The sequence below is a fragment of the Papio anubis genome, chromosome 2 (assembly GCF_008728515.1).
Source record: "Papio anubis isolate 15944 chromosome 2, Panubis1.0, whole genome shotgun sequence".
NCBI lineage: Eukaryota > Metazoa > Chordata > Mammalia > Primates > Cercopithecidae > Papio > Papio anubis.
In genome coordinates this window covers 164571154-164586948 of record NC_044977.1, presented here as the reverse complement: position 1 = coordinate 164586948, position 15795 = coordinate 164571154, and the positions used below count along the sequence as shown (strand labels likewise).

Below are 15795 nucleotides of genomic sequence, written 5' to 3'. Positions count from 1 at the left end.
CGCGCAGCAGCGGCGGCGGCGGCGGCGGCGGCTCGGGCTCGGCTCAGCTCGGGCTTCAGTGCGCCTAGTGTAGCCAGCGGCCGCCGAGGCTCCCACCGCCAGGGGGAGAAGCCGGGCGGGCGCTAGGGAGGCGGGCCGGGCCCTGGCCGCCCCGCTGGCCAGCCCGCGCCGCACAAGCTCCGAAGCGGCGGCTGCGCGGGGTCTGCAGAGCCCCCGGGCGCAGCGTGCCCGGCCCGAAGCGCCACGGCTGGATGCGCGTCCCGGGTGGCTGCGGGCTCCCGCGGGGGGCGCTCCGGCCGCTCCGGTGCGCCTCCAGACTGCGGGCGCCGCGACCGCCGAGCCGAGAGCAGCTCCCGCCGGCCCCTTCCCCCTCCCGCCCCCGCCGCCGCCCCCTCCCCCTCCCCCCCCCCCCCCCCCGCCCGTTAACATCTCCTCCCTCCCCCTCCTTCCCTTCCTTCCCTTGGCCCCGCGCGCTCGCTCGCTCGCTCCTCGCCTCGCTCTCCCCTTTAAACGCCCACTTCGGATGGGGAAAGAGGACAACTTGAAGTCAAGTTGCAATTAACTTCCGCGGCAGCCGCAGCTCCGGCGGCGACGGCGGCGGCGGCAGCGGCAGGAGAGGCAGAAGCCGCCGCCTCGGAAGTCCGACGCCGGCGCGCCCGCCCGGGGAGCCGTTCCTGGTTTCAGGCCCGCACTCGACAGCCACCGCCGCCCCCAACGTCCATGCCTGAGTGAGTTCTGCTCTTTTGCCTCCCTTTTCCCCTTGCTATTCTTACTGTTTTATCTCTGTCTCTCTTTTTCCGGAATCAAACCAAACTTCTCTGTAGCACCCACCCCGCGTCCCCTGTTGGGGCGGCTGGGCTCCCCTCTCGTGGGCGAAGGGCTTCAAGGGTCTTCTGAGCCCCTTTTCTCACGCAGTCGGACCTCGGACGGGTGGGCTGGTAAAGTAGGGGAGAGCGATCGGGAGAGGGCACTTGAAGATGCCGTTCGTTCTCTGTCTGGGTGTGGACACATCACCACACCTGCCCAACAGACCCTGGCTGAACAAACTCCTTCAGGTCACCGGTGTGGCCCCTTTTAGAAGAGGAAAGGGGAGTGGAAAAGACCGAAGGAAGCAAATGGGGAAAGGGGGAGCCTCTCTGTGCGTTCTGGAGCCGGGCGGGCAGTAAGGTGCCTGGAGGAGTGGGCTGTGGAAGTGCTAATGTTCCCCCACCGGATCGCGAGTCTGCTCAGCATCCTTTCCTGGTCCATCTCCGCCTCCCTCCGCTCCCTGCCGGCGCGACTGATTGTAAGCATCGGCGAAGGGGGGCCTGGGAAGTTTGTGGCAACTTCTGCATCCCGGGAGCTACTCGGGCGCCGGGGCGCTCAAGTTGGAGCCCGGAGTTTGAAAGCGGCGGCACTCCCCATTTCGAGCCCTCGCTGGCTGTAGCGAGGCTGGTCCGGGAGAGGCTGCTGGCGTGAATGTGGGTTTGGAGTTGGGCAAGAGGCAGAAGAAAGGGCCATCCTCTTAGCTGGGGCCGGGACATCACAGGTGCAGCCTCGGAGTCCACACCGTGTCTCCCTCTTGCTCTCCAGACCCGAGCGCGGTGGCCTTTTCCTATTGCTCCAGTGCCAAGGCTCCTGGGGCGGCAGAACTGGGGTTTGGGAAACCACGACGAGAAGGACGAAGCAGGCAGGTGGCAGGTCCGGGGAGTGCCACGTGCGTACCGGGGAAACACAGGTTCCTCTTTGGATGACCTCAGATGACCAACAGGGGAAAGGGGCATAGGGATCTCCTTGAAGGTTTTGGCCTTGGCCTCCACTGGGGTGTTGCAAATTTCACTAACAAATGTCAACCACAGGGTCCTCTCTCAAAGTGTCCTGGTTGGCAACTTTGACCTCTGCGCCCTTCCTTGGTGAACTTTCTCAGCGGCATTCCGGACTTACAAGCAAATGTTCTAAGACTTGGACTCCACATGGTTATAAAAGAGACAGGGAAAACAGAAAGATGCCCTGTTCCCCGGAGAGAACCTTACTGCTCTGACTGACTGGGGTTCCATGTTTGCATACTTGGAGGCCAGGGGACCTGACTTTCTCAAGGGGGAGGGGGTAGGGTAAGAATGAGTAAAATGTGACCACTCGGTGTCAGATTTTGTCCTAAGCAATCTCTGATATTTACGGTGTTTGTACTGCTGACAGAGTAACTCATCCCGTTGAAACTTAGTTGAAATTTACACTCTATCTAAAGTGGATTTTTCTGAGATGTCAGTAATGTGAGATTTATTCTGTGGTCAAATGTAGCTGCAAAAATCAAAAACAAAAACCCATGCTTTAAGTCTGAAGAAAACCAAGGTTGAGGTGTTTGCTCTAAAAACCTCTCATCTCCTGTATGGTACTAGTGCTATGATTTAGCAGTAGTCCTTTATTTCTATTGCATATTATTTTCGTAGAACAGTAGTACATTCATATACTGGCTGCTCCAGTCTGCTGGCAAACATTAGCATTCAAGCTTACATTTTTGACAAATGTGCAGACAGGAATAGCATGAATAGGCATCTTAAATATTAACAACCTAAGCATCTGTTGTGAAACAAATTTAATATATTTACTCTGTTTTTCTCACATTGTTAGAAAAGGTTATAATAAGTGCATAATTTCAACTTTAGTTAGCAGAAGTAACTGGCTGTATCTTTCACTACCTCTCCAAGTGTTTAACACAATCACCAGACATAAATACTTTAATTAACTTGGTTAAGCACATTATTAAATACACTGTAGACAATGTGTATATACTATATTAAATGTAACAGTAGCAAACTGTGTATTCTATTTATACACATTTTAAATGACTATGTATTTTATAAATATACCAAATATGCTTATTCTTCATCTTCATTTGATACTTACTCATTTTTTTTCTAATGAAAACAGTATTTTAAATGTAGAGTTGTTCAGTCATATGCAATACATAATATGTAAACAGTAGCTATAAAATACAAGGCATTGTCAAATTTGGATAATGCTACATCTAACATTATACAAGAGAAATAAAATCATGATTCAATTTTGTATTTCTTTCTGAATAATGAATATAAATGATGTATGAAAAAAGAACGAATAGGGATTTCCCTCCTAAAGTACTAGCTCCTTAAAATTTGGTAGGAGGGCAGGATGGAGTGAGAAAAAAGAGAGAGAAGACCTAAATAACTTCCAAAAGTCTGAATAGTTATTTCCAGAATCAATGCATTCCTCACTTTCCCACAAGCTGAAATATGTAATAAATAATAGTTCTTTGTATGTAAAAGTATTCAAAAGGAATGTTTTTTGTTCAGATTTGTAAGAAATTAATATATTCTTTGGTCGATAATCTACAAAAGTAGTTCTTTTGTCTCCCAGCATCTTAAGAACGACAACAAAATGAATATTGGTTTATTTCTGCAAAGAAATCTGTTGCCAGCTATATGAACTTGTGATTAAATAAGACATGATATGCTGAGTGATGGTAAAGAAATCCTGCATTAACTTAGTAAAGACTAAAATATCTGGAGGAGAATTTTTAGTTCCTTTTCATATGACAGGTTGTGGATTGTAAATTAGGCCTAAAAGGTCAGGTGACAGGCACCTGTTCCTCATTATTGTAAAAATATTTTGGTTACAAACACTATTAAGCTAAACACAACATGGATATACAGCAGGGACTCTATAAAGCACTCTAGTGGGTTTTCATCTGCTCTGTAAATTTCCAAAAGGACTATACATAGATATACCCTTTACACACATCGTTTCTTCCATACATGTTGTCTTGGATGACTGTAATTAATATATTAGTACTTGGAATTGATGAAGCATATAAAATAAATGCATATGACTAAAGCAATCTTCAGACTATTTCTAGATGATGTAGTTGAATGCAAAAATGTTTTTTAATCTCTTTTTCCTTTTCAATATATTGATTATCAGAATTCTGTTCATGTTATAAATAGAAACCTCCCCAAATTGCCTTTTACACTTTTTAGATAAGATAGGTTCTTATTTTAAATGATGCCACGAAGTATTTTGCTCAGTACTCATATATAAAAAGAAAATTAGTTGCTATATACTGTCATAGCTTTATGGCATGCATAAAATAGAAAAAACACGTTTTACATGAATGCTGTTAGGAAGGGTATCATCATTTGATCTTCAAACTTGCCGCTTCTCTCAGGAGAGTTCAGCAATATTTCTATTGGAATTAAGGAATGGGGTTTGATTTTTATGAATGGTTTATCTTCAAATATTTCAGAGAGCAGAATAAGCATACATATTGAAAAGACCAAAGTGGCACAAGGTTGCAAAATATTAAAGGTGCCAGATGCTTTTAATTAACAAATGAGGACTACCTCGAGTAAATCAGATAACTCAGATTAAGTTCTATGATATATCAAAATGTTTTTTGTCTTTTTAAAGGTTTTGTATGGTTTGTGCTTATTATATTAAGTATTCATTTTTAGCATTTGTGATCAGATTACAGAACAGTCATTACTCTTGCTTTTCAAATTGATTTGGTTTTCAAACTCTAAAACTCTGTGATGATTTTTACAAATTGGTTTACATTTTGACAGAACAGAGTTAAGTTAATTAATAGATCAGGCACGAAAAATCATCCACAGTAGGGTATATTTTCTGGTAAAATGAAAGTTATGTTTCAGCATGATGAGCATCAGGCTTCAGTAATCTGTTCCTCGTGTGGAATGAACACTTCCTACTTCGAGCTAGCAGGCACCTACTGTTTATTTACGCTGCATTAAACTGACAGTGCAGCAATCAGAGGAAAAATATTACTTACCTTCCTGAAGTAAATACCAGTTTATAGGTTAGCGCATGTATTTATATTCCTGTCACCACTAAATAACGGCTCTGTCTCCATTTTAATACCTACCTGTGCTATAATCCAGGGCTTCAGACTCTTCCTAGTTGGGGATAGGGGTCGAGAGGAGTTTTTCTTATTTCCCTATGGCAAAACTTTAAAGACAAGTAATTTCATCTTCTCATTTCTGTCATGTGAGAACCAGTTGAAAGAAATGTTATGCACTTTTACTTTGCATACCTCAACTATAACATCAAAACCCCAAAAGAATCTGCATGCCACTTAAAATAGTCATCTTAAAGCAACCTCAGGATAAATATGTTCAAACACATTCAAATGTGTTTTGCTAAATTAACTTTCTACAAAGTTCCAAAAAGATTAAACTATTTGATTCCTCAGATAATAACTTCAATAAAATGTCTCCTCTTCCAAGTCTTACATGGAATGTTTGAGTTTTTAATGGAGTTCTGAAAATATGAATACAAAGTGGGGCTCATTGATTGATTTATTGATTGACTCTCTGAGCTTTTCTCTGAAAATAGTCTTACCTCCTTCATTTGACTTCTTGTTAATCTGCCATCCTTAAAATAAGGGCGATTTCTACCTTGTTATAATACTACATGTATTTGTTGTTTTTCTTTTAAGTTAAAAATCCTTTCTCTTTCAAGACCCCTTTGAAACATCAAAATACTGTTAAAGTTGAATTACAGAACTCACAATTAATTTGAGAAAAGGCTTATTTTCACTTAAATTATCTAAGAAGCGGTTACACTTAACTGTCTATACACAATTATCAATACCTAATCACATATTCCACTGACATCAAGGTAGAATATAGTCTTAATACAACATATAAATCAAATCTGTTACAGAAGATTCTTCTCCACTATACCGAAGAAAAAGTGTCTACTATAGTAATTTATATATCGTTCCTAAATGATGTTCTCAATGGTAAGTCTATTTAAACTTGATGTCTTCATAGAGTATGATCAACACATTAACACACATTATTTCATACTTTTGAACTTATGCCAATGGTACCTTTTGCTGTTTATTTTTTTTAAGTCTTTTTTGAGATTAGATATTTCAGAGTAAATAGATACAGATTGTGTGTATATCTATTCAGGGTGAGATTTAGTAGTGTAGCATTTCTCCAACATATTGACCTATTTTTATGCTTTCAAGTTATTTTGTATCACTTCTACAGTTGTTGCAGTTTGAAAGTTCATAATCGAAATTCTAATAACCTCTTTCAATGGAATTTCAAGGATGTAATTCAGTTTATGTGGTGATGTAGTTTAGTTGCAAGAGATGAAAATTAGTTAACTGGTACCTCAGGATTTATGTCCCTGGTTTCTGCTGAGATTTATTCAGTCCAGTTATTTGACATTTGGTAGAGAAGTAGCTTGTAATCAAAAATTAAGAGTTGGTTCAGTTTCCAGTGGAGGAAAGATTTTGCTGGATAAAACATTTAACTGTGTAATATTTTATTACACTCATCACTCATTTTAGAGCCTGCTTATTGTTGCACACATTTTTGAATACCTAGGGGTGCACGTCCCCAGATGAGGCTGAAATGCTTGCAGAAGAAGCAGATGTCAGGCTGTACCTGGCTGTGCCTTTACTAGTACCTATGTGGACTTGAGCTGGCCCTCCCTCCTCTGCACCCCTTCCCCCCCAGGTGTGCAGGAAGTAGAGGGCGTTATACTGGGTGAAGTGGGTGGACTCTACCCAGAGCTATGACCTGATTTGTGACGCACCCTCAGAACTGCAGTAATGGTCCAGCTGCTTCACAGGCAACTGGTAACCACCTCATTTGGGGATGTTTCTGCCTTGCTAGCAGTGCCAGAGAAAACTTCATCATTGTCACCTCATCAAAGACTACTTTTTCAGACATCTCCTGTAGGGCTAGATTCGGAGAGCAGCTTCTGATATTTGGAGGGTAAGTGCCAGAAAAGTTACTATAATGTTACATATGGAGAATCAGGACTCCAGCCACAGTGACAGATAGGCATTGAGTGTTCGGGGGAGGGCTTTCTGTTGGGATGTTGCTTTTTCTCAGCTCTAGAATAAATTTGGGACCAGATACTAAAAAAATTCTTCAGTGGGCATTTCTCCCAGGGAGAATTATTAGACCTTCTTGAAATATTTAAAGAAAAGGTAGTCAGTAATCTGTGTGAGGGGGCAATTTTTTAGATTCAATTTTCCTGGAAGCTAGGCATGTAGTAGAGTTGATTGCTAGAGATTCCTCTATAGTCTTATTCAGTGGTTCCTGATATGCCATTAAGAGCATGTAAATGACAATTTGGCCTTTTAATGTTTATAATGTTAAGGACTTTAAGGCAAAAGAGGTTTTATGTTATAAATATTTTATTAATTATTGTAAATAAAATAGAACCTAGTGTATGCAGATATCTTTAAAATGGAGATAGTCTTGAATATAGCATATCCATAATTAGCTGTTTGATATTGAATGCAATTGAGTTTTCCTGTTCCAGTGAAACAGACAATGGAAATCATTGGGGACTAACAACAGGGCTATGTGATTCTTGATATAGCAAGCCTTTCTTTCCCCCAGAAAATATTTTATCAATGAATAAAGTACTAAATTAAAATGCATACAGTTTTAATTTTTTAAAAGAATCTATAGATTTCGTAAAATAATCCAAATGCTTCCCATTGTATTTTCACCAACTGAAATGATACTTGGATAGATGTTCTGTTTAATGGTAGACAGTTATCTCCAGACTGTGGGAGGAAAAAACAATATTTTAATAACTACGTTTTAAAATTTTTCTTAGAGTTCCATTTCCCTTTGGGTGGTTTAAGAGGACTCAGAAACAATTTAGAACATTATCTTAAAAGTTTAACAATGACAGCTTGTATAAAATCACTGTATTTTAATAATACTGTATGCTTATTAGTGTTATTAGAGGAGTAGACAGTTAATTACAGCCTTTTCTGAGGCATGTTAACTATATATTAACAACCATGTTAAAAAAGAATGATGTATACCCTTAACATACAAGCGGCTGCTTGCTTGATTCTTTAAAAAAATTCTTTTAGAATGTATGAGTCAGGGTTTTGGTTCAGAATTATGAAAGGTTTTCTATTAAAGCAACTTAATTTTAAAACTTTTCACTGGATTATAAAATTTTTCTCCTTTTTTTTTTCTTTCTATAGTGTTGACCTGATAGTTTTTGCCAGTGTCATTAGAAATTATTGCCCCTCAGTGGTTTTAGTTTTTCCAAATTGTATTTTGAGATAGCCACGTTTTCTGGTTTTTTTATGACTTTGGCCAACATAATCCATTAAAAGCTTATTCAACTGATTTTGCTCCTCTTAATATTTCTTTTTGTGTTATAATTTTAGTCACTTTTTCTTTAGCCAAATTGTGATTATTTCCAACTCTACATAATCTAATGTTTTACATACATTTCAGCAGTTAATCACAGAGGTAGTTCTAAGATTATTTCATTGTCTAAATCTCAAACCTGGATTTTCACTATGGCTTCCGGCATGACAAAACAATGGGTGACTGAAACTAGACGTATTTAAAGCTAGACTTAGCCTTACTTAGACAATTCTATCAAATTGGTTAACTATTTGAATTATCTTGGTTGATTTGAATTTGTAGATCTCGTAACCTCGTAATATGCCTCTTAAAAACGCACTAGTATTCCCACTTTCTGAAGTTTGTAGAAGCTGCTATATATTTCTGTAAGTATTAAACTACAAAAAGTAGGTAATAAGGTACATCTGTGTTATATAAAACAGAAAGTTCATAGTTAGCATTCTGTGCCTTGTACATATTGAGCACTCATTAAAGAATTGCTAAATTAAAAATAAAATATAAAATGTAGCTTGTGCCGATAAAGATTTATTGGCGAAGAGACTTTTCTTTCTAATTTTCTGTTTTTACTGGGGTTATCTGAACACTTAATCTGCATATGCCTCATTTTCTGGATAATTGGATGATTTTTTTTTTTTTTTTTTTTTTTTTTGTAGTAGCACCTGGGTCTCTGTTCTATCCTCATTGTCTGACCTTCAGTATTAGGTTAAGTATCCCTGCTCAGCTTCATTCTTTGGTGTTTGGTTGTGGTAACAAACAATACTGGAGTCAAACGGAGCACTCTCCTGAATTCCTTGCAATTTGAGCCACCAAGCAGCAATCCTTCTGATATTCCAGAACCAAAAATACTATGGACTAGTGCCTCAAGGCTGATTGACCTTCTATCTGTTCTTTCCTACAATAATGATTTTTTTCAAGCTCCCATTGAATAAATGCTACTGTAATTATTGCATAAAGAGGTATTTTTTATTGCAGCTTAAATACGTTGTTTGAAAAGTATTCTAAGATTTGGGGTGTTTATATATGAATATTTTACTCCATTCCTTAAAACTAGCTCTGAAATTGCAGTAGGGTTGTGTTAGCTGCATCTAAAATATTCTGAAAAGTTCTAGGCATTCTATGAAAGTTATCTAAAAAAGACACTTCCTTTTAAAATTTATTTTCATTTTAAAATATGAGTGGGGCTGCTTGTAAGACAGTCCTATTTAGTTACACAAAAGACAGTTTCTTAAGTGGTGCACTGCTGTGTGACCTATTACATTATCATGCACATTCTGTCTCTTTAAAAACACAGTCTCCTCTATTTGCCCTATTAATTGTTGATATGTTGCCATCCACGAGACAAAAATTAGAGCTGTAATTAAATAATCATGTGATGCTCCTTAGTGCCAATGAGAGCAAACTCATTTTTCCAGGCCCTGATGGTCACTGATTATTGTATTACTACTGGCTTGCTTTATTTTTTTTAATGATTCTCTATCTGTAGATTACCTAACTACTGTCCTTCTTTTCAACATTAAAAAAAAGTAGAAAACATTCAGCCAGTTCATTGGCTAGAGGTCCTCAGGGACATAAGGTAGACATACCTTTTTTGCTTTTGGTCACCTGGTAAGTTCTTTGGGGAGGCTACATCAATGGTGTGGTTGCCTGCCATTTAATTTACACTGGTGTTTTGGCTGGGATGGAGGCATATGGGGAATGCCAGGAGAATTACAAAAGGAGCCGGGTATTAAAATTCAGAAATGATTAAAATTGAAATAAAAGGATGCTGCATCTTTGCCAGTACTCTGGCAGTCATAATGACACATAGAGATTAGTTTCCACCTTCATCTTTTCCTTCTTTCTCATTTCCTCTTGTTTATTGTTGACACATTTTCCTTATGTCTGTCTCCTGTCTCTGTATCTTTTTGCACCATTATGCATTCCTACTTCTCCCTCTTTCTTTAAGCATGGAGAAGCCTACTTAACCGTATTATAACAATAACAGAATAGGTTATTAATATTTAATATGCACATGATTAAAATTTCTCTCCCTTAAACATAGGTCAGCTGTATTATTACTAACCGGCATGTAATTTTTCATTTAAAATATTCTTATTCTGCCCCATGCCGTTTCTGAAATGCAGTCTACTTTAGTAGTGATTTAATACACAACGTTTAGAAAATTGTGGTCGGCTAGTGAGAAAAGAATTTACCAGTCATGGATAATCAATTATGCATGAATTCAAATGTAACAGATGGAATCTGGTGAGTTAAAGTTTCTCTTTGCCTTAGCGGTTTTTTTTGTTTGTTTGTTTGTTTGTTTGACACCTGTCTCTTATATAGAGATAAACATCTAACATAGCATGTGAGAAATTTAGTTATATTTGTATTTTCTCTTTCAAGTGAACTTAATTTTTTAAATTAAAGAAAGATTTTTTATGTGGTCTTAAAGGTTATCAGACTCTATCCATTCATTTTATAGATACGAAACCTGATCCTGCTTAACTAATGAAGGATCACTCAGCTAGTGAGTAGAGTAAGAAGCAAGACCCAAAATCTAGTTTCTCTATCTTTTCTCCACTACTTTTCCCACTATGCCATTTATGCTCCTTTTTTGGGGAGTTACTTAATAATAGGGGTATTATACTAACTCTGAGTTCTAAAGGCTTTCTGATGAAAACTGTGGTAGACTAGTTTTAAATTGTGAAATACTCTCTTGTATGACATGCAAATATTATCTGTATACATATAAAAATATTATGCTATGTGTATATTTTATACATATATATATACTTATTCACACTTGGATGTTGGCCAAACAATTGGATTTTTCAAATCTATTGAGAATGCCACAAGATTTGGTTTTACATCCTAAACTGCGGCATATGCCAACCTTAAAGATACATTTACACTTGGTTGCAGTGTTGTAAATTTTTAGTGACAAAACCCCTTTGTGCAAAACAAACTAAAAAGTTATTTTTGAGAGCCTTGTTACCTCAAAGAAGAGAAAAAAGGTTAATTTTTATTAAATATAATGTGAATATGTAGTGTTTCTTCAACTGTAGAAGTAATAGAAGAACAGTGGATATTGACCTTTAAAGCGGTCTAGTCTCAAAACAGAAAGCTGGTTCCCATCAAAATTTTTCATAATGTGCTATTTGTTTCTCTCCCAAGTGTATTTATGTATTAAATAATACAAATGAAAAGTCTTTGCAAAATAAATAAAAATAAATGATTAAAAAACAGCCTCAAGGCTCTCTAGTTCTTTATTTAAAGTTCTACTGTGGCATTATTTGTCAACTTTTTGCTTCATATTGGCTCAAAATGTCCATGTATAGTCCATGCTAGTTATCTAATAAATTTTTAAATGAACACATTAATAAAGAAAAAGGCACCTACAAGATAGGTAACTGGATATGCTTTAACTATAGCTATACTGTGAAGCTGTTTTTTAGTATTGTATTTAATGCTTTTACACATAATAAATACATCTTTGTAAGTTGGTTTCACTATATTAGCATCCCTTAATTATGCATATAAGAAAAATATAGATATGAACTTCAATAAAATGATTTACACACGAATTTCCAAATCATTAAAAACTCCATCAATGCAAGAGTTCTTAATATAAAATCAGTAGGAATAGATGATATAAAAACTGTGGAACAGTATAGGAAAAGATATTTCAAATTATTATATGTAGAAATACTTTCATCCTTATTACTGTCACTAAAAAAGTGACCCGATTAAATTTGAAAACCTTTTTTTAAACAAAATGTTGTTTTATTAAAAAAGTAGAATCTAAAGTCCTTATATGTAGACAATTTACAAATTAGTACTTTATACAATTGTTACAATTGCAGCTGTGCTGCATACATGAGCATGACACTCAAAGTACTGTTTAACTGACAAAATCTATTTCATGCATATAGTTAATTTTTACTGTTTTGAAAAACATTCCAAAAGAATTTTTTGGACTTAAGGAACTCTTGTTTGTTTTTGTCTATGCTCCTTTCTCTTTTTTTGGCTAAGATATTGTATTGAATAAAACCTTAAAAGAGAACCATTTTCTTACACTGAAGGAACCTCAAAGTGGGCGGGATCTTGGTCTCTAATTACCAATCCATGTTAATTATCGTTGGGTCAGGTATTCATCATATTAATTATGTAGTATAGACTGGACTGTAGCTGTTAGCAGGTAAGGACAAAGCAATGTAAGATTGGGGGTGGGGATGGGATTGTTCAATGTGATATAGCTCATTGTTTCTCTGAGGCTTGGCATGAGATTTTCATGATATTGGAAATACTGGAAATATGTCTGCCAATGTTAGGCATACATGAAATATTGTTTTGCTTTTGTGTTTTTCTGAAAGTGTTTATGTGGTTATATATATATATATAACAAAATATGTCATTTTGACTATTTCTAGGTGTACAATTCAGTGCCGTTAATTACATTCACACCATTGTGCAACCATCACCACAGTTTGCTTCCAACTGTTTTTCTATCAGCCCAAATACAATGTGCTTTAGTTTTGAATATAATTTCTCCTTCACTTCAACAAATTTCAAGTGTTATAGTAGTATTTAATTATTGTCCAGGTGTGAAGCATTTGTTGCTGATGGTGGCTTTCCTTCCCAATGGACAATGCCTCGTCCAGTGCCTTATGGTAGTGGGCATAGCAGTACAATATCAAATATTGCCTTTGGCTGATATTGCCACAAAAATGACCTGGACAAGGATTCAGGACCATTGTAACCTCAAATTCTTTCTCCCTCCAATTAAGCTAGGAAAGATTAGAAATAACATTCACATCAACTAAGGAAATTTGGTTGATATGTACATCTTGGTTAAAAGTTGATTGGGAACAGTTGCTGTTTGATTTCACTGGAATTAAATATTGGAGGATTTTACCTCGAGATTTCTGAGAATATTAAAGGCACAGCAGCTAGGTCTAGGATGCTTTGCAGTTGGCTCCTTTACATGGACAATCTAAATACTTTGGTTCTGTTCAAGCGCAGTGACAGTCTGGAAATAAGTTGAACAGTTTTCAGCCCTTCAAAGAGAAGCCCACTCAAGGTTGAACAGTTGTCTGGGAGAAAAATCATGTTATATTGAAAAAAGAATTAGAGGAAACTTGGATGGTTCTGGCTCCAGTAAATAATAGACTGGTTTGAGAACTGTACTTCCATGTATAATTTTGTGGTTAGTCACTTATGTCTATGATGATAAATCACATACCTGCACAGGATTTCTGGCACCCCAGTAAATCTCAAACAAGTGTCCAAATGCTAGTTTATTATGGTTCCTCAAATAGCATGTATTTATTTGCCAAATCAATGATCCAATAGCTTCCTGACCCCACTTTTATTGCCTTTTTAGAAATTTGAAACAAGTAGCTTGCCCACACATACATTTCTCAAATTTTGGTCTACTGCTGGTTCCTACAATGGCTTTAGCTTTTCCAAGTGACTCCAGGAGTGAGTTAAAAACCACCTCAGAGATGTCCTGGCAGGCATGTTTGATTCTTTATCTCCAAAACATCACCTAACCTGGTAGATGCCAAACCTGGCTGTACATTAGAATCACCTTGAGAGCTTTAAAAAACTGAATGTCTTCTCCTCATCCTCAGCCATTCTGATTTAATTGCAGTGGGGTTTAGCCTGGACATCTGGATTGTGATCCCAGTACCTGGTTTTACTTCCTAAGATTGTCAAAGAGAATCCAGAAAAATATACATATGTAAACCTTAAAGATGCTTAGAGTCTTGCAGTTTGGAGAGGCAGACATAGAGAGAGATATGAAATGTCACATTGCATTCAGGACAGGCAATGTGATGGAGCACGGAGAAGGAAATAACTAACAGCTGGAGAAGGCTTCGGACTGAAAAGGGGAAATCAAGTCGCACGTTAAAGGAGAGAGCAGAAATGAGGTCCTCAAGTGAGAAGGGTCGGGAAGGGTACTCCACGAGCTATAGGAAAAAAATGAGGCATCTTTGTGGACTCTAGGGCAATTTCAAGAATGCTTCCTTCTTCTTACTCGATTTTGGATCTGGGTCTAGATAAAGCTACCAGTTTTGATGGCATTATTACCATTGTGCCTTGTCAAATAAGTGATCCATACTGACATCCATGGAAGGAAAGGTAGCTAAATTTTTTTTTCTAATAAAGTTCCCAATAAAACAAAAGGCCCAGATATCCTGTCAGTTTCCAGAAGCCAGCTGCAATGGCTGCTCATTTTCCCTCTCCAGATCTCCTAAAACAAACATAAACATTGGTTTTTTTCCCCCTCAACTATAATGACCTTTGTCTATTAAAACTGTATCATGAATTACTACTCTGTATTTACATCTATGCCAAGTAATTAGGAAACAACTTTTGATCGCTATCAGTCTAGCTAAAACTGAAACCCAACTTCTTAGGGGAAGAAAACAAAACCAAAAAATCCTTAAACCCTATATTTAGAGTTCATTATCATCACTCCTTTAACTCCCCTGCAACATTTTGAAGCTTTTTGCCATCATTCTCTGCAGAGCATCGTTATTTGTTATCTGGATGCCCTCCCAGTTCTAGTAGGTATCTACATTAATGCTTCCAAAAGAGCCATTTCTAAGGGTAGCTATGCTTATATAATGTAGGTACAGGGTTAAGGGTGGGAATGACTGTGGTTTCTAACTTCACCTATGAGATATTTAAATGTTCATGGAAAGCAGCTTTTGGAGTAAACACATTATTTAAAATGTATTACAGAACCCTTTCAAGTACAGACATGTCTAGAAAGTTCTTAAATTTGTGTTTAGCAGTATACAGGTCTCATTTCATGCAACTTTACAGATCTACAGGCTAATTCTAAAATGGAAAATTATCTTGATTCAGACGTCATTGGAATGTCTGAAAGCCATTTAGCACCTCTAAGACTCCTCGTGGCCAGGTCTTGGATTCCCTTAGTTGTCTTTTAAAGGAGTTCTCTAGGGTAAGCAGTGTCCAGTGGAACTTTCTGCAATAGGGAAGTTCTATAATCTACACTGTCCACTTAGAGTATTAGTCACATGGGGCTATTGAGCACCTGAAATGTGAATGAGGAATTAAATTATAAATGTTATTTAAATTAATTCAAATTTAAAGGATATAGCCACCTTCTTCGATGTTTCCTCTTCCTACAATCTCTCTAAAAAATTGTCAATGCAATTTGTATTGGAAATTGGTTGCAAGTGACACTGTGAGCTTTTGTTGCCATTTATTCATTTATAAAATAAATATTGCAAGGACACTGTCCAAATTCCTAGTAATATGGCAGCGAGCAAGACACCCAGTCTCTGCTCTCATAGGGCTTACAGTCTAGTAATGGAGACATTTATTAAGCCAGTAATTACCCAAATTGTTAATTAATTAAGACTGTGATGACTGTTTCAAAGGAGAGATACAAGATTCTGTGAGGGTATATAATGGGGGCCAGAACTTCTTGCATAATTACTCAGTAAGTTTAATCAGGGTTCTAATTATTAACTAGACAAGAAAAGCATGAGGCAGCTTCCTTTCCCCAAGTTCAAGGCTGGGTCAGGTTGGCTGCAGGAGGCACAGCTCTCAGAGTAGGGCAGCTAGCATGTGCCATGCCATGACCTCCAAAGAAGTGGGATCT

The 15795-nt window shown here is 38.0% G+C and overlaps 1 protein-coding gene across 4 annotated transcripts in view; it reads left to right on the top strand.

The window, feature by feature from the left end:
* The first annotated feature begins 447 nt into the window (after window positions 1-447).
* The window catches only part of SATB1 (SATB homeobox 1), a 103540-nt gene continuing 88192 nt past the window's right edge, over window positions 448-15795 (top strand). For 2 of the 4 annotated variants that reach the window (XM_009201771.2, XM_021933865.2), the window contains exon 1: window positions 448-728. The gene's annotated coding sequence lies outside the window, so the exon portion shown is untranslated. Of the gene's footprint in view, window positions 729-2259; window positions 6765-15795 lie in introns of those variants that run through there. The other 2 variants (XM_009201772.4, XM_021933867.2) reach the window with 1 other exon arrangement.